Source organism: Apium graveolens, chromosome 4 (genome assembly GCF_009905375.1).
Source record: "Apium graveolens cultivar Ventura chromosome 4, ASM990537v1, whole genome shotgun sequence".
In the NCBI taxonomy this organism is placed as follows: Eukaryota; Viridiplantae; Streptophyta; class Magnoliopsida; order Apiales; family Apiaceae; genus Apium; species Apium graveolens.
In genome coordinates, this window is record NC_133650.1 from 54317992 (window position 1) to 54324431 (window position 6440).

The following is a 6440-nucleotide window of genomic DNA, read 5'->3' on the forward strand; positions in this document are numbered from 1 at the left end:
GGTTCATGTACGTTGTGCATGATTAGTGGGTAACTCTAACAGTTTTATTTGCCCTATGTAATCAAAAGGAATAACTTGTGCTTAAATCGTTGTGTTGTCAATTTCTGTTGACATATAGGAACTCAACATAATTGATGACTATTCAACTTCTATCTTAATTGTGGATGCTTGGTAGAATGGTATTAGTACAATGAAAGTTGGCTTTTATCAGTTTCGTGTTATTCGATTAATATTATCAATGTCACATGCTAAAGGTAATAACAATGGCTATAGAAGGAAGTAATAATGAAGTTGTGATCTCATGAGTGTTTTATTATTGATAAATTGAAGTGTTAGTTAAGTGATTAATTAAGTAGTTAATTATAGTTAATATTTAATCAACAATTTTAAGTGTTAGTGTCTTAACATTGAGAAGTAATCATACATTGGTGAGTGAGTTTAATTAGACAATAATTTAGTCTGAGTCTCTGAGGGAACGAACTAGAAAATATTCTATATTACTTGCGAACGCGTATACTTGCGTGAATATTAGCGCGTGTTTTCGCCCTAACAAGTTTTTGGCGCCGCTGCCGGGGACTCGGCGTATTTGTTTAGTTTATGTACTTACCATCATTGGTCATTAGGACTCAGTGATTAGGACGTAGTAGTTACTTATTTTTTCCGGTTGTGTTTCAGGTACTTTAGCAAGCGTTTATGCAAACTCGTTCTCGTGCTCGCTAGAGGACTTTAGATACAGCTGAGGAGACATACGAAGTTCTTGATATTCCGGAGAAGTTAGATTTTGAGGATTCGGATTCAGGAACTGAGCAGAAAGAACCAGTAAACATGGGAGATCGTATTGTTCAAGCTGATCCAGCTCTTATGGATTTTTCTCGGCCTAAAATTGATGACATTCAGTCAAGCATCCTTCATCCGGCTATTCAGGCTAACACCTTTGAAATCAAGCCGGGCACTATACAGATGGTGCAAAATTCTGTTTCTTTTGGAGGAGCAGCAACTGAAGACCCCAACATGCACATAAGGAATTTTGTTGAGATCTGCAGCACTTTTAAGTATAATGGCGTGACTGATGAGGCTATCAAGTTGAGGCTTTTCCCATTCTCACTGAGGGACAAGGCTAAAGACTGGTTACATTCTGAACCAGCTGGGTCCATCACTACGTGGCAAGATCTTGCACAAAAGTTTCTGGTGAAGTTTTATCCGATGGCAAAGATTGCTGCTATGAGGAATGCTCTTACTCAGTTTGCGCAGCAACCTACAGAATCTATGTGCGAGGCTTGGGAACGCTACAAGGAAATGTTGAGAAAATGTCCACATCATGGAATGCTGGATTGGATGGTGATCACTGGTTTCTATAATGGTTTGGGGGCCCAATCTCGGCCCATGCTCGATGCAGCAGCTGGAGGCGCCTTATGGGCTAAAAGCTATACTGAGGCGTATAATCTTATAGAGACGATGGCTGCAAATGAGCATCAAAACCCAACTCAGAGGATGACGTCAGGCAAGGTAGCAGGTATTCTGGAAGTTGATGCAGCCACCGCTATTGCAGCCCAGCTCCAAGCGCTATCAATGAAGGTTGATTCTCTGGCTACATATGTAGTTAATCAAATAGCTATGGTTTGTAAGCTTTGTGCAGGTTCTCATGCTACGGATCAGTGTTCTCTTGTCAATGAATCTGTTCAGTATGTGAATAATTATCAGCGACAACAGCAGCCTGTGCCAGCGACCTATCATCTTAACAATAGAAATCATCCAAATTTCAGCTGGGGGAATAATCAGAATGCTATTCAGCCACCATATCAGCAAGGAGTGAGTAAACAGTTTAACCCACCTGGATTCCAGCAACCACAGCAGTATGCTACAAGGCAATCATATCCTCAACAGGGAAGTACAGCTGCACCTACTAGTGCTGATTTTGAGGAACTTAAGCTGTTGTGCAAGAGTCAGGCGGTTTCTATCAAGACCTTGGAAAATCAAATCGGTCAATTAGCCAATGCAGTGCTCAATCGTCAACCTGGCACTCTTCCCAGTGACACGGAAGTACCAGGCAGGAAGGAAGCTAAAGAGCAAGTCAAGGCTATTACCTTAAGGTCTGGAAAAGTGGCTGATGCTGAAAGGCAAAAGAAGTAGAAGCTGAAATTAGAGATGAAGAATCTAAGCAAAAGGAGAAAGCGGCGGAACCAAGGAAGACTACTGTTGAACACACTCTGCCTGAGGCTAATACAGGGGAGAAACAACTCTATCCTCCACCACCTTTTCCTAAGAGATTGCAGTAACAAAAGCTGGATAGACAGTTCGAGAAGTTTCTGGAGGTGTTCAAGAAACTTCACATCAATATACCTTTCGCTGAGGCTCTGGAACAAATGCCTAGTTATGCGAAGTTTATGAAGACTATTCTTTCAAGGAAGGTGAAACTGGATGACCTTGAAACCGTTGCTCTCACGGAAGAATGCAGCGCTGTTCTGCAGCAAAAGTTACCACCAAAACTGAAAGATCCAGGAAGCTTCACCATTCCTTGCACCATTGGTAATCTGACTTTTGACGAGTGCCTTTGTGATTTGGGAGCAAGCATTAATCTGATGCCGTTGTCGATCTTTAAAAAGCTAGATCTGCCTGATCCAAAACCCACATACATGTCGTTACAATTGGCTGACCGTTCCATTACTTACCCAAGGGGCATAGTTGAGGATGTGCTCGTCAAGGTGGATAAGCTCTTCTTTCCTGCAGATTTTGTTATTCTGGATTTTGAGGAAGATAAGAATATTCCCATAATCTTGGGAAGGCCTTTCTTGGCTACTGGCCGTACCTTGATAGATGTGCAAAAAGGTGAACTTACTATGCGGGTCCAAGATCAGGATGTGACCTTCAACGTATTCAAGGCAATGAAATTCTCTACAGAAGATGAGGAGTGCTTAAAATTGGATGTGATTGATTCTGCGGTTACTTCGGAACTCGATCGCATGCTAATGTCTGATGCATTGGAAAAGGCCTTAGTGGGGGATTTTGACAGCGATGATGAAGATGGCAACGAGCAATTACAATATCTGAACGCTTCTCCCTGGAAGCGAAAGCTGGACATACCATTTGAATCTCTTGGTACTTCTGACCTTAAGAATGCTGAAGGGAAGCTCAAACCATCAATAGAGGAAGCACCTACCTTGGAGCTCAAGCCATTACCTGAACACTTGAGGTATGCTTTTTTAGGTGATTCATCTACGTTACCTGTTATTATTTCATCTGACCTTTCAGGTAGTGAGGAAGACAAGCTCCTAAGGATTTTGAGAGAATTCAAATCGGCTATAGGATGGACCATAGCAGACATCAAGGGGATAAGTCCTTCATATTGTATGCATAAAATTCTGCTAGAGGAAGGTAGTAAGCCAACTTTGGAACAGCAGCGAAGACTGAATCCCATCATGAAGGAAGTGGTGAAGAAAGAAATTCTGAAATGGCTGGATGCAGGCATCATTTATCCTATTTCTGACAGCTCGTGGGTGAGCCCCGTACAATGTGTACCTAAGAAAGGAGGTATCACTGTGGTCGCAAATGAAAAGAATGAGCTCATCCCTACTCGAACAGTTACAGGATGGAGAGTATGCATGGATTATAGAAAATTGAACAAAGCCACAAGGAAGGATCACTTCCCTCTTCCATTTATTGATCAGATGCTTGACAGATTGGCGGGTCATGAGTATTTTTGTCTTCTGGATGGTTATTCCGGGTATAATCAGATTTGTATTGCACCAGAGGATCAGGAAAAGACTACCTTCACTTATCCATTTGGCACGTTTGCTTTTCGCAGAGTTTCGTTTGGGTTATGTGGCGCCCCGGCCACTTTTCAGAGATGTATGATGGCTATATTCTCTGACATGATTGGAAATAACATCGAAGTGTTCATGGATGACTTCTCCGTCTTTGGACACTCATATGATGAATGTTTGAATAATCTACGCGCCGTACTCAAAAGATGCGTGGAAACTAATTTGGTGCTCAATTGGGAGAAATGTCATTTTATGGTGCGTGAAGGCATTATCCTTGGGCATAAGGTCTCTAGCAAGGGTCTGGAAGTGGACAAGGCCAAGGTGGGAGTCATTAAAAATCTTCCCCCACCTAATTCTGTGAAAGGAATCCGTAGTTTTCTTGGTCATGCGGGTTTTTATCGGCGATTCATCAAGGACTTTTCAAAGATATCTAAGCCGTTGTGCAATTTGCTTGAGAAAGATGTGCCTTTCAAATTTGATGATGAATGTTTGGCAGCATTCGAGACTCTCAAGAAGAGTTTGATCACTGCACCAGTTATTACAGCACCAGATTGGACAGAACAATTTGAGATGATGTGTGATGCGAGTGATTATGCGGTAGGTGCAGTTCTGGGACAGCGCAAGAAAAACCTCTTCCATGTGGTCTACTATGCGAGTAAGACTTTAAATGGTGCCCAATTGAACTACAACACTACTGAGAAGGAGTTTTTGGCTATAGTCTTTGGTTTTGAGAAATTTCGATCGTATCTACTTGGTACGAAAGTAACAGTATTCACTGATCATGCAGCTATTCGCTATCTAGTTTCCAAGAAGGATTCGAAGCCGAGACTCATTCGTTGGGTGCTTTTACTTCAGGAATTTGAGTTAGAGATCAAAGATAGAAAAGGTACTGAGAATCAAGTAGCTGACCATCTCTCTAAATTGGAGAATCCCGATTCTACTTCACAGGATAGGACGTTAATCAATGAATCTTTTCCGGATGAGCAGTTGTTTGCAATTCAGGAGGAAGAACCATGGTTTGCAGATATTGTAAACTATCTCGTCAGCAATATAATGCCTCCTAATTTGACATCCGCTCAAAAGAAGAAGTTTCTGCATGAGGTGAAGTGGTATATGTGGGATGAACCATATTTGTTTAGACAAGGAGCTGACCAGATCATCAGGAGATGTATCCCGCTCTGTGAGACAGAGGGGATATTACGAGACTGCCATTCCACGGTTTATGGTGGACACTATGGTGGTGAGAAGACGGCAGCTCGTATTCTGCAAGCAGGTTTTTTCTGGCCTACTTTGTTCAAGGATGCTCATCAGTTTGTTTTAAGGTGTGATCGTTGCCAAAGAGTGGGAAATTTGTCAAGGAAGGATGAGATGCCATTAAATGTGATGCTTGAAGTCGAGGTCTTTGATGTGTGGGGAATCGATTTAATGGGGCCTTTTATCGCGTCTTGCAATAATCAGTACATCTTACTGGCAGTCGATTATGTCTCAAAATGGGTCGAAGTTAAAGCTTTACCGACAAATGATGCAAAGGAAGTGCTAAATTTTCTTCATAAGCAAATTTTCACAAGGTTTGGAACACCTCGGGTAATCATAAGTGATGAAGGATCGCATTTTTGCAACCGTAAATTCACTTCTATGATGCAGCGTTATAATGTGAATCATCGAGTAGCTACTGCCTATCATCCGCAAACAAATGGTCAAGCGGAAGTGTCTAACAGAGAGATAAAGCGCATTCTAGAGAAGGTTGTTTGTCCGTCAAGGAAGGATTGGTCTTTAAAGCTCGATGAAGCTGTTTGGGCTTACAGAACAGCATACAAAACTCTACTTGGGATGTCACCGTTTCAGTTGGTGTACGGTAAGGGATGTCATCTACCTGCGGAGCTTGAGCATAAGGCCTACTGGGCATTGAAGAAGTTGAACCTGGATTTAGATGCAGCTGGTAAGAAAAGAATGCTTCAGCTTAATGAACTTGATGAATTTCGACTTCAAGCGTACGAGAATAACAAAATGTATAAGGAAAAGGTGAAGAGGTGGCACAATAGGAAGCTACATCCTAAGTTATTTGTGCCAGGGCAACAAGTTCTTTTATTCAACTCTCGGCTCCGACTTTTTCCTGGGAAGTTGAAATCAAGGTGGTCTGGACCTTTTATTGTCAAAACTGTGTTTCCACATGGAGCGGTGGAAATTTTTGAGAATGATCCGGACCAAGCATTCAAGGTTAACGGTCAGCGGTTGAAGCACTACTATGGGGACATGGCAAACCGAGAAGTGGTTAGTGCCATTTTGTTGACTACTTGAGAAGGGTACGAAACGTCAAGCTAATGACGAAAAGGAAGTGCTGCGTGGGAGGCAACCCATGAATTGTTGTTACAGGAACCCTTAGAAGTTAATAACCTATCCAAAAACACAAAAAAATCAGAAAACAGGGGCTGAAATTTTTTTTTTCCGGTTAACCCCCTAAGCGCCCGTTCAGCTTTGCTGAGCGACCGCGCAGCAAGCTGAGCGCCCGCTCAGCTTTGCTGAGCGACCGCGCAGCAAGCTGAGCGCCCGCTCAGTTTTGCTGAGCGACCGCTCAGGGGTCGAGTACCAGAATTTTTTTACAGTTCAGAAAAAAAAAACACAAAAACAGTTTTAGCCCATAAACCCACGATTTGTTCCCACTACCCCATCATTTCACCT

The 6440-nt window shown here is 42.4% G+C and overlaps 1 non-coding gene across 1 annotated transcript; it reads right to left on the reverse strand.

The window, feature by feature from the left end:
• Positions 1-1218: 1218 nt before the first annotated feature.
• On the reverse strand, positions 1219-1325 carry LOC141722095 (small nucleolar RNA R71). The gene has a single exon (XR_012575126.1). It is a non-coding gene; the product is annotated as a small nucleolar RNA R71 (small nucleolar RNA).
• Between the last annotated feature and the right edge of the window lie 5115 nt (positions 1326-6440).